This window comes from Filicampus tigris, chromosome 11 (assembly GCF_054856515.1).
Source record: "Filicampus tigris isolate MCC_2025a chromosome 11, RoL_Ftig_1.0, whole genome shotgun sequence".
In the NCBI taxonomy this organism is placed as follows: Eukaryota; Metazoa; Chordata; class Actinopteri; order Syngnathiformes; family Syngnathidae; genus Filicampus; species Filicampus tigris.
The window spans coordinates 17,257,574-17,271,294 of NC_141227.1; the positions used below are offsets into that span (position 1 = coordinate 17,257,574).

The 13,721-nt window shown below is 38.7% G+C and overlaps 1 protein-coding gene across 3 annotated transcripts in view; it reads right to left on the bottom strand.

The window, feature by feature from the left end:
• The window catches only part of slc8a1b (solute carrier family 8 member 1b), a 163,820-nt gene that overhangs the window by 101,949 nt on the left and 48,150 nt on the right, over positions 1 to 13,721 (bottom strand). The gene's annotated exons all lie outside the window — the stretch shown is intronic.

A 13,721-nucleotide genomic window follows, 5' to 3' on the forward strand; every position in this document is an offset into this window, starting at 1 on the left:
GGTTTGAATTGGTGGGGAAACATGGAAAGACTGGGTGACTTGTAAAAACAAAAATTCTGCATCCGTCTGGAAGGATTAGGCCCATTTGTGAAACTTCTCCATTTATTTGAGAATTTAGTCATGGAAAATGTGGCATGCTAAAAAGTGTGTGAATTTGGCCAATGAGAAAACTACTTATGCGACAAACGAGCTGAACATTTAAAGTAAAAGTCGAGAAATAAGGAAGGATGTGTTAAATTTGGTTCCATTCATTATAGTGGCATAGATCTTCATTCATTCATACATTCAGGATTTTTAGATCCACAGGCCGCAGCTGAGTTCTCCCTTACGTCGTAACAAATTTTGCACAGAGATGAGTAAATATTTTAACATGTACGCAAGAATTAGAATGTACGCACACACACGCGCACACACACAGGCTACGTAGAGTACGGCAGGCCTGAGTAATGTAGCCAGTGGGGACACGTACAAACGCAAAGCTGAGTCACTTGGCATATATATCTTTCTACAACACTCCTGTCTATCTTGTCTAGCTGAAGAGTGAGCCTCTTAAAGTAAACATAACATCATTATAAAAAAAACAAAAAAAACAACAACAACATTATCATAGCTTGTAGTCATCAGCTCCTCTCGCACTGCCTTTCCGCCAAATTGGATATTAGGGACGTAGCGGTAGTATAGGCGGCATTTATTAGCCTGCCCCTTTCAAACGGCACTCACTGAAAAAGTACATTTCAGTGTTTGCGCAGTGCCCATTCAAGCAGTCGTTGCGGCTTCTCCTATTCAGATAATTCAATGCAGGTACAACCATGGGCAGTGGCTCGTTGAATGCGTTATAATTATTTCTTGGCGTCCCTTATGAACGTACTTGAAATGAAGTCAACTGCGCTCACTCCCACAACAGCGCAAACACCTCTTTATAACTGTGTCTGTCTGCGAATATACCAATGAAAGAAAACTACACCCATGCTCACAGTTAGACTGCACTTTGCGCTAGACTTGGTCTGGGCACAGAAATAGGGTCCTGAGTCCGACCATGCTGTCTTTAATGGAGAGCTAAATATTTTTTGAGGTGGTACTTGGTATGAAAGATTTGAGAACCAATGATGGGATGTACAAAAATATTACATGAAGGCTGTTTCTTCTGAAATCTAATATAGGTGTACCTAAAAAAAAAGGACAATAAAGGATTACATCCAGTGGAGTCTACAGAATCACATGACTGATCACATGACATGTCCACTATGCGTGCCGGCGCATTGCATGCCACTCTCCCTCTCTCCCGCTTCCTCTCTTTTTCACCTGCAGCCACTCCTGTCTTATTGGGGGCAGCTGAAAATAAAGGAACTATTTCAGGGAAAGGGAGGGGAGGGACGGGAGGCCGAGCCAAAAAAAAAAAAAAAAAAAAAAAAAAAAGCCCGGGGCTCTTCTTCTTTGCCTCCCCTCCCCCTCTCGATTCCTTTTCCTCTCCTCCGAAGCAGCTTTAATATGACACCGCTAAATGAAACAGAGCAAGATGACACATATTGGCGTGTGGATCACGATATACAAGTTGCTAAATGTTTGACTTTTTAAAAAATCATCTTTGTATCTGTGTTGCATTTACTTCAGTGCGCACACAGGGATGGAAATAGAGAGGACAGAGAAAATAGCATCAGAAAGACAAGCGGCAGAGAAGTGAGAAGACAAGGCCGGTTTATTTATAAAGCAGTGTTCACAATGCCTCAAGAGAACTAGTGATACATGAGCCAAGACCATATTAAACATACAGTAATAGAATTGAATTGGAACGTGGAAAGGAACACACATTGATGCTTAAATAATGTAATAATCATCAGGAGGTGCAAAGGCCCTTAAGTTTATCAATACTTTGACAAATTGCCACTTTGAGGGCCTCAAAATTGCAGAAAACTTATCAATCGGTATGAATTGGGAATTGCTTTACTTTATTACACAATATTTTGCGACCTTTTTTTTTTTTTTATCTTGCTCTTGACAAATACTCCATATATTGAAAAACATACAAACTAATAAAGACTAAACTAAAATGAAGCAATAAAATAAAAAAAAACAATAAAAACAATAAAAACTAACAAATCTGCTCTAAAAACTAATTCAAACCAATTGAATTTAAAAAAATAAAAGTCTAAACAAAATGTACATATTATAATCCTGTCCCGAACACAACCCCATAAAACTCAATTCAGTTATACCCTCTATAAGGTTAGAAAAATTAGCCCCCCGATACCAGTTTTATTGATCTACATGAAAATTATTCACATATCCATCATAACAGGACACGCAGAAATCTATCATGAATCCACACCCGAAACTAAACAAGCAGCCGGCCATTTCGTGTCAGCACTGAGCAGTTAACACTTTGTATTGTGTTATTGTTAACACCCTTGGAGTTTATAGTAAAAAAAAAAAAAAAACTAAAACTAAATTTTCAGTAAAAGTGACCCCAAAAACAGCATGTTGATCACTGCAATCCCTTTCTTTTATGTAGCAAATCCAGGCATTGCTTTCACAGTTTGGATCATGGAAATTTAAATTTGTGATGATGTTGTCACGTTGTTTTCTTAGATTTGTGTTATCGTGTCAAGGAATAGAGGCGAGGGGCAGCTGCTCTCAACTGCACATAAACAAACACTCTATTAAGAATATATAGTAGTGTTTTACTTACCTATACTACTTTGGTGACTAGCAGTCAGCTAACACAAGTAATTTGACCACAGCTCGCTCTCGTACGAGCTGCTAGCTACTCATGAGCTGCTAGCTACTCATGAGCAGGTATGCTGTTAATTTCGAGAAAATTCAAGAGGAGGAAAATTGTGCTGACTCATCTCTCTCAAACTGGAAGAAGCGCAGTTGCGAAAGTGGATAATAATGAACTACATCTTGGCAGATTTAATCTAACAGTATCTGACCAACTCTGTGAAATAACCGCTAGTCCGGACACCATTTAACTCCCAAAATATAATAATAAATATATAAAATATTGATGTGTATTAACAATAAGTTAGATATTTTGGTGATAATTTGCACTCATTTGGACTTCACTGGCTCATACTGAGAACAGTTGTTGATATCGTCAATTAAATTTGGTAAAGAATGAGATGCAACAAAAGACAAAAGGTGCCATTTAAATAGCATACCAAAAGGAGCCAGCCGGCAAAGGCTGGCCATAAGTCAAAATAAGTCGTCTGTTTATTTACGCTGGGAAGCAGAGATGCGAGAGAAGGTATTAGAGGAACTGATGGAGCTTGGGAGAAATATGGAGCTGAGGCAAAGAAGAAAAAAAGAACAATGCGGAGGAACACAGCGGTAATAACACGTCTGTTTTTGAAGGATAAAACGCAGCTTTTATTGTAATTGTTCCAGCAGAACAGACGCATCGCTACTGATAAAGTGACAGCTAAAAAAATAACGTCAAATCTGATGAATGTTTCCATTCACTTTGTTTGCTTTGCATCTTTGCTTCTTTTCACCTTTTGCTCTCCTATCTTTTTGCACTCATTTTTTTCAGTACCTCGTAAACTATGTGGTTGTCCCTCATGAACTGAACAGATGACCCCTTTCTTCAGCCAAATCAGAAGCCTGAAGAAAGTTTGGAGAAAGGGCTTGTAGGAATGTAGTGAAGAGGAATACTAAATTTGCTGTTCAAATAAATAAGATTACTATAAAATAGTATAACACTAATTTTATTTCAAGCACTATTATGAATTATAGTCACGCTAAAAATATAAAATACACTATATTAGGGATATTATTAAGAAAAAGAAACCCTCAATTTCTTTTTTCAATTTTGATGGTAATATATCGATCTTCAAACTTCAAATCAAACAAGTGCCCTGTGGCTTTCTAATCGTCTTTGACCAAAGATAACATCATTCGTAAAAGCAAAAATCCCATCACGTTTCCATTGATATTCCACATAGTTCATGTTTCTGTAGACTTTCCATCTTTTTTCCCCTTTTCAAAGTCTTTGGAGCTTTTTGTTCATTAGCAGCAGCTACAAACACGCTTGACATTTTCGCAAGTGCTAATCACAGAGGACATGTCCTTATGATGTTTCCGCTTAATCTCACACACACGCACACGCACACGAACAAGACAGACCACGGGTCACCTGTGGACATAAAAAGCCTGCAGTAGGACACAGAGTTGAATTGAGGGCAATGCGTGCAAACTGGACATGTCACACTATCATATGAAAATGTGTGTGTGTATCATGAATAACATGGAACTATCACATTAGTGATGACACGCCTACATCAGTGGTTCCCAATCACCGGTCCGTGCACTGCCATTTGGTACCGGGCTGCATAGAAAATGATTTTTTTTTTAATTTTTTTTTGCAGCCGAGCATATACAATATGTCCCGATCTGGAAAATACGCCACCCCATCGCCTTTCCTCCTCCACCCCCTGCTGATCTGAAATGAGACATCCAATATAAACATACAATTCCATTCAAGCCTGTGTCGATTTTATTTTTTGCAGCGAAGCATATGCATCTATGTGAATCCGTCCAAGAACATTTGTCCAATTTCCTATTTCTTGTCACGCTCAAGTGTGCATGCAAGATCAAATGCTTTCTATCAAGTGACATCATCCGACAGCGAGGAAGAACGATCTGCATATTACATAATTTTTGGCAGTTTGAGCTAATCTTCAGAGTCCCGCTTCAGGCTTCCCTGGCGTCAAAAAGTGTGTCTGGTTGCTCTGCATGTCGCAGCCTGGTGCCGCATCCTGGGGATTTAATCAAGTTAAAGGCCGCCAGGCATATTTTCGCTGCACTTTGGTGCGACATTTCTCAAATCGGGCGGCAGATTTATCACAAGGGAGGTGTGTCACTGCCTCCGGTCCCACACTGAAGATTTAGTGAAAGCCAGGAGACACACTGTGAAATGATAATAAGTAAAATGGAGAATGGTAGAAAGAGGATCTGTCTCAAAAGTCCAGTTAATGCTCATTTTTGATAGGCTATGAGAGACGGTAAGCAGTACAGATAATGAATGAATGAATGTGTGTAAAGACTTGACTTTTTTAACCAAGTTTTTTTTTCCTCGTCTAGATTATTTCTATTGTCCAGGGTGGTGATTTTCGAGATTTTTTGTTTTCTTTGACTTGAGAGCACAGACTTGATATTCGTGTTATTTATCCTCTGCGTAGAACGACTTATATTAGTGTCATACTGATGGGCTGAGAGATGAGTTGAGAAGTTTCAATGAACAGCAGATGCTCAAATCGATGCAGTGTGACAAAAACGGTTTAATTCTTTTAAATTCTATCAAATTATGTCATTACAGTATGATTTAATAAAGTACAATAGTGCTATTTTTCCCCACTAATATCCACATTACAGCATTTTTTTGTTGTTTTTTTGGGGGCAAAGTTGGAACAGATTAATGGAACTTCCATTCATTTCAATGTGAAAAGATGATTCAAGTAGTCATAGAACAAATTAAACTCGTATTCTCAAGGCACCACTGTTTTTATAGTGAAATTAAGACCTTTCATTTTTTTAATTCTACATATTTAAGTATGTCTTGTATTTGACTGAATAAATAACTATTCAAATATGAATCGAGACATGTTACTTCAAAACTTCAAATTCACAAGAGTCCTCAGTTATTGGGTAGGGCTATTGCTTTGTAAGGTGCAATACTACCCCCTTCATGAATGGAGTGTTACAGTATTGGCAGAAACTTTGACTTTTTTTTTTTTTTTTAACTTGCAATAACTTGTGATTTCATCATTGGCAAAGTCCTGCTCCATTCTAGTCGCATATGTAAAATATTTGTTTTTTTCATAGAGCCGCGGGATCTCATAAATAAATGGATGTGCAAACCATATTACGACCGGCGCGGCGCGCCCACGCCCGCCAAAAGAGACATTTTCCCAATTTCATCCCATTCATCCGACGCCGCACCTGCTCACTTTGCCGAGGACAAGGTCGGACGGCCACTGTCAACCGAGAGCGCTCAGTAAATCATGTGGGAATAAACAGCCTTAGCCCAACAAAAGCGGGGATGGAGTCACCTTCCAGGCCGGGACTTTTACAGGCCAAGTGAGTCATCGCGCATGAAAGGATTGCAAAGTCTCAAAAGTGGAAACAACATTACGTCTGCTTCATGGTTAAAAAGAGGGGACTCGTTCCATTTTGATGGAGGCGTAAAAATACACATAACGAATAACTTCAATTATGAATAATCCTACAATCAAGTGTATTTTGTCAGTGTCTGTCAATTTAGTTCGTGTTAATTATTCCAAAAGCAAGAGGCTAATCTGCTACACGCGAGTGACTTCATTTAATTGAATGATGTTGGCATCGCCCCATTGTTTGGTTACGTTAGTGCTTTGTTATTGTGTGCTTTCATTTTTAATGGTGAGTGATGTCACTGTCTTCACCACTCATGGGGGAAAACTGGCCATTACATTAAGTAAATGTTTGGTCGAGTTGTTTGATGCTGAGTCATAAAACTTCGCTGTCGTGCTCCGACCACTGGCGATGGCTAAAATGAAAAGTTGTCATAATTTCATGTGTCTTATCTAGTCTCGAATGCGGTTCAAATTTGGGAACCATTGGACAAAATTTGTTGAACAAATTTGTCATTAAAGGACCTGTGGAAATTTGCCAAAATCTTTCTTAAAGGTCTGCTTCAAACCGAAATGGAAGACTTCATGTAGTTTTCAGGTTTGGTTTCATGAGACATTTTGTGCGCTTACTCTCGATAGACGTGCCCACCAAATTAAATGTTATAAAGTAAAACTGGCTTCAGAAACTGAATTTTCTAAACATTCCAGGGCCAATTTTGTCTTTGAAGGACCCATGGAAATTAGCCTAAAATGAGTCAGTTCGAACCAAAATGGAAGCTTTCCGGTGTGATTTCAGGCATGGCTTTGTGAGACTTTTTTTGTGGGTCTACACAAGATAGCCACATCCAATTTGGTAGGAAGTCTAAGTGAAACTGGCTTTAGGGGTTGAAATTTCCAACACAGAAAAAATTTCCCATAATAATGTTCATATTTGTGGTTGTACTTTGCATTGGTACAGAGCTTCATTACGTGCTACTAAGAGTTTCTTAGACTTGTACTTTTTGAAGGAGCTAAATAGGCTAACCCCAAATGGCCTAATTAACCAACTCCTATACACATTTCTTCAGTCGACCTCCTTTTTAGGCTATTAAAAGGAGAAACATGAATGAGAAAGGCACTCGTAAAGATGAGCGTTCTAACTTCACTACAGATAAGAAGCGGGATTCTCTGTGCAGAAAACACGGCAGGAAAGCCAATGGAGACAATAAATCTTGTAGATAATTGTGACACCACCTGTTCCTCTACCTGTTAAAATTTGTATTCATGGAAGTATAGGCTACTCTCTTTGCAAACATCCTAAACTAGAGGGTGAACTAAAGTACACATAGAGCAACAGCTATGTACTCTTCTCGGAAGACTTATGGGGAAACTTGCATGCATCTAATTGCCCAAAATGTCTTCATAAGGCATCCCATTGATTAGCTAAGTGGTCTAGTCCAACTTCAGATGGATTCATTCATTGATTACAAGGTACGTCTACATACTTTTGTCTCTAAATTGTGTTCGGATTTGATTTGAAGAAAACCATTTGTCAGCTGGCTTGGCTTTCCTTGCCCGATTGTATTTTCACTCAAACTGTGTCCGCGTGTGTATTCATTCCATCTTGTAACTTTTAACTTGATGGCAAATCTAAGCCTCACTTTCAGCATTCATTTTGAGATAATGAGCCTCTGTGTAGATACTTGGTTGCAAAACACACAGGCGCACGCAAACGCGCCTGTGATAACAAGCTACACCTTTTTTCTGTCATGTTCACTTATATGTCTCATTGGTGTAGCATCCGCAATCTGTGAATGTTTGCGACGTTTGATTGTCTCGGTCTTTTTCCGACACTTGCTTCTGGCACGAAGTAGGAAACATTTTCAAAGCAGAGGGGGCATCTTAATAGCTTGTGACCATGAATATTGGCTTTTTCTGTCTGTATTAGAGTGGACAGTGCAATGTGCATTCAGAAATGAAAGAGGTGGATATTGATTTGAGTCCTTTTGGGAAATTACACATTTAAATGCTAATCCGATAAAATGATATTTGAAACATCTCCGAAACAGATTCATTATTTCCAATATTCAGTATGAGTAAAATCCCCAAAATATAATTACAATAACAACAGTTGGAATTCAAACTCAAAACATTGGTTATAATTGTTAAAAAAAAGAATATCCTTCCCCTCGGAATTTACACATTCTGTTGCTTTGTGGCATTGCAATTAAACCGTTAAATACTGTATAATACTTTGTTTTGCAAGTAATAAACTACACTCAAATTTGACCTTTTCAGTATTTCAAACATAACCTTTTTTTTTATAACTGCAAATTACATGTCCATTATTTCCCGATTTAAACCCTACAGCGCATGCATTTTGCTCAAAACGAGACTGCAGGAAATTACTCTAATCAAATGTTTGCATCTACACTGAAACTGAACAGGATTTCAAAGTTATCACTGTGAAGGTTTCCATCGTTTTTTGGGGGGGAAAGTTATGTAATTTCAAATCCGTATTACACACTCCTAACTTGAACCCTATCGAGCATGCGTTTTAGCTACTAAAGGGGGACTAAATGTTTGGCATCTAAGGGTCACAGGCTTGATGCAGTTATTGCATGCTAAGGTTTTTGTAATTGAATATTAAAGCTTTCACTCACTTTACTTTATGTGAAGTCAGTTTTGTGTTTTTGTTGACCAAAGTTCTCTAAAGTGATGTTTTATAGAATGAATTAAATGTGTATCTTCAGGCACCACTGTATTTGGTCTTTCATTATGATTTTCTAAATTGTGTATTCGATACAGGTGAAAATACCTGGAAAAAAAAGATGAACTGTTGAGCGCTTGTGTCTTATATTTGGTAAAAGTAAAGGAATGGGCTGCACTATTCCGATGATTTTGGAAAGTAGTGTATTTTCAGCATATAATTAAGCCTCAATTCTGTGAATTAAAGAAGATAATAAAATCTTGTTAAGTTAAAACAGTCAACCAAAATCACAGCTTTAATTAAATGTATCGTGATGGGTTTTTATCAGCGAGCTTTTCAAAGGCCCTCACACCCGCGCCGTATTTTGCCTCTTCCTGCTTTGGCGTTTTTCTCATTTCCATCTTAATACCGAGTACTGCATTTTGCTTTCCTTTCATTTCCCGTCTTTCCCTCCCTGCCACACGCTGCCTAGGAAATTACTCAAATCTATTTCCTCTGACTCCCCATTTGTATCAAATTGATTTAACAATGCCGCATTGGGGCGTTTTTGTCATGCTAATGCAAATGTTGACATGGTGAACGGGGTTCAAATATTGGTCAAAAAGCACAACAGGCTCATTGTTGGAAATAATTGGGCTGCAATATTTAGTGTATTCAACCCGTCAATTTGCGCTGCCTTGATAAAGAAAACCATGCTCAATTTTGATTGACATTGAACACATTTTTATTCGTGCTGTAGTTCACAGTTGTGTATTGAAGCGCACTGCATCATACTGAGAGCAGCTGTTTCTCATATTTTGGTTCGCTAAGCAAAAGGGAGCACCATTATGAGGTATATGTCGTGAAACTAGATATGAAATTTACAAAGAGACAATTAAAACTGGAAGAAGGAAAGGGGACACATTATGCAAAATTGACTTTTCACTTTCAAGCCACAGCTGCCGAACTACACTGTCGGAAACACTATCGTTCTGAAATCCCCCATGGCCATGGATAACACGATTACTTGTATATCACATCAAAGCCAAAAGGTAAGCAGAGCTGCTTCGGGTTTTGTTCAATAAACAGATTTGCGTTATAATAAGCAACACAAACTTGATTACTCAGTGAAGTTGAGGACGTGGTGGTGGCGCATTTGTGTGTGGTGATGTATCCATGCGCCACATACAAAATAGTGTGCGAAGTAATGCCTCCATGAATGAAAATGCTACTGTGTTTAGGCGTGCTCACTTTTTTACCACCCTGGGCTCTACTCTCAAAAGTAGAAACTGCTCTAGCTCCACCCCCGGTAGCTCACTTGCATGAGACAGAGCCAGCCCATTAGAGGAGAGAAGTCAACCCAAACATTTTTTTTCATGAATATGTTCTATGCAGGCTCACTAGTTGAAACACGGCATTTTGATTAATATTGCGTTTGTGGAATAAGATTTAAGCAGCAAAATTCACTTGTTTTTAGCCATCTCAGGGGGCGGCCATTTTGTCATTTCTGTCCACTGAAAATGACATCATAGATGCTCAGGGCTCAGATAACAACCAATCATGGCTCAGCTTTAGAAAACAGGTGAGCTGTGATTGGTTGTTACCTGAGCCCTGAGCAACTGTGATGTCATTTTCAGTCGACAGAAGTGACAAAATGGCCGCCACCTGAGTAGCTAAAAACGGGTGGATTTTGCTTCTTCACATATTCTTGAAAAAAATATGTTTGGGTTGACTTCCCCTTTAAAAAAGGTTAATTTCATAAAAGGCGCTGTAATTTTTCATCCTTAGGGTATTTTGATGAAAGAATGTCACTTACGTGTATCAAGACATCTGGCAACTATTCTAAATGATAAAAGATTACATAATTACTTTGTTTCATTTTACAAGGGATATGATTTTAAATGTGTTCCTATTTGTATTGAACAGCTCAAGCAAGTTGATATAAGTACACTGAATAAATTGATGAGTCAATCCGGAGAGATTTGCAGATGTTGTAAGTGGCCTAATCACAATTCCAATAATAACTGTGACACTATGTATTCGCCCTCCTTGTCTGCTTCCATCACTCACGGGCAGGATCATGATGAGCAATCGTGTCTCGCCTCGCGACTCTATGCCGAGTCATCTCTCCCGTCACGAGTAATCTCTCGTGCAACGCCGTTGACGACTTTGTCTCTGAGCGGGTTCGACCATCCGCAGATTGGAAGCGCTAATGAAGCCGACGTTTGGCTGTGAGCTACAACGGGAGATTAATAACGCAGTTACTTAGGAGTGGTCAAACATTAGCAAGTTGACAAATAAAATGTACAACACAGCAACACATGACCATCCAAATTTGGTCATATTTTTGTTAAGATATGAAAAACAATGTTTTCTTATGATGTTCTTAATCGTTAAAGAAAAATCTGGAGATGCCTTTTATCGGACATCGGAACCTTGAATTTGAATGGCCAACTAGTCAGCATTACGATCACAGTTAAAAAAGATTTACAACACTCTGTGGCGGCATGTGGGCATTTCAAATAATGTAAGATAACACGTCAAGACCAGGACGGATTTATGCTTGCAAAACACATCGCAGATCGTCTTTGTGTTATCGCTCGCTGGAGATTGAGTGAACTGTCACTGTTGAGCTACTAAAATGCAAGGATGTTATCAGCCGATAGCAATATGCACCGTTGGAACAATAGCCTGAGTGCAACACAGCATTTGAGTATCTAAGAATCTATGGTGTATGTATCTAAATAAATATATAAGTATCTCATAAGTGAGTATGTAGGTATCCAAATAGGAATCTGAGTACCTAAGTACGTATATAAGCATCTCAATTATTAAATAGCTATCTATCCAAGTATCTTAGTATCTAAGAATCTAAATATCTAACTATCAAATAAATAAGTATCTAACTAAGTACATGAGTATCTAAGTATGTATATAGGTACCTAAGTTAGTAGATATCTATGTATCTAAGGAAGTAAAGGTCATTTATGTAGCACTTTTCAGCGAGCACCCAAAGTGCTTCAAATACTTACACATTTTACGAAAATCAAACCATCCAAAATGAATATACAGTATTAAACTTGGAAAAAAAAACAAAAAAACAGGAGAGTGACTCTCTATGTATTTGTGGGACGAATAATGGGCACTCCATCCAAATATTTATAATTGCCAGTTTAAAATCTAAATACACTCAAAATATGATCACAAAACTCATTTCTAAGTGGTGAGTTATGCTGTGCCAAAAAAAAAAAAAAAATTGTGAATCACAAATCAGCATTTGTTCACTGTAGAGCCCTTTTATTGGATATCATGACACAGCGGTGCCTTGACATATGATGAATTCAACTCCGGAGTCAAGGTACCGACGTACTTTAAAATTGTGGCTGCTTGTGCGTATGCTACATGTCACATGCTGTCTCCTTGGTAGCGGTGAGCAGTGCTTTGTTGTCATAACAAGTTGTAAACGAATTAATCTGCTTGACTGGCTTGTTTGTGTGCCTCCGCGTTACACACCCGACAGTATGTGTGGGCAGCACACCGTGTTGATGAGTGTGTGTGTGCGTGCGTGGGGGTGTGCGTGTGTGTGCGTGTGCGTGTGAGTATGCATATACACATGTGCATACGTCCTTTTAAGTGTTAAACGCCAAACGTTTGCATTTCAAACACCGCCGCGCATTTGTCGGCCATGCATGTAAATGAATTTGCTTGGTGCTAATTATACATGTGCATGCAACCCAGTTCATATTCGGTACAATCAACAACATTCAATAGTACATCGATGTGAAAATGGAGAAAATTAAGCAAAAATGAGGGCGAAGCATGCACTCCACTTGTCTAATTGGTTGAACAGAAAACAAACAGATAACCTTGTTGATTGCAAATTTCACACTCAAAAAAAGCCGTACAACAATTAAACGCCTGTGCATCTCTTATTTCACACGGAGAAACTGATGATTAGATTACAAGCTTCATTTTCCTCCACATTTAAAATTCCACACAATTATTTCTCCGCTCATTATTCCAATCATCTTCCTCTCTGGTTTCGTCCCAACCAGGAGCCTATCTGCTTTTGACAGACACAGCTGGAAGTGAAGTGTCACACACAAATACACACTTCACACACACGTGGACATCACAAAGATGGCACCGACAGCTCTGTGGTGTCGCACTCTACATTTTGTCTCAAAAGGAGCGCCACATGGATGCCAACTGTCCTCATGCAAGTGGATACACATTAGCGCTTATATGGCGCCTTGGCATCTGTTCACACAGAAAACATCAGCTCTGTGCTCTATACTGTATCATATATGCACATATGTGGAAGACATTTGTATGTTTTCCAAACTACAATATCTGGATGTAGGGTGCTTTTTTTGGTTTTGTGAGATGAAATCTCTAGGATGAGTTTTTGGGTGGATCATCAAACTTTGATGCCATTCGACGTCCGTAGGCGATGACAAAAACTCAAACACATAATTTTGCGTCATCCCTCGATCTAGTGCTTGTGGTTAAAATTTGTTAGCAGTTGGACAAAATCTCGAGGACAAGAATATTTTTGAAGGGCCCCTGGAAAATAGCATGAACTTAAAATGGTCACTTTGGGAATGGCCAAGATTCCCCTTCAAACTGAAAAGGAAGACATATTGTGTACTTGCAAACATGGCTTCTTCAGATTTTTTGTGGGTCCAATTATAAAAGACATGCCCACCAATTTTCATGTTGTTGAGTGAACCTGGCTAAAATATTACCCCCTGGTTGACAACCCCAAAATGGGTCATTCCAAACAAAATGGCAGACTTCCTGTGTCCTTTCAGGTATGCGTTCTTGACACCTTTTTGTAATGCTACTCATGATAGAAATGTTGACCAAATCTTATCCAACTAAATGAAACTGCCTCCAGGGGTTGAATTTTCAAATTATTGCTATAGGACTTGTTTGTCTGAGGGACA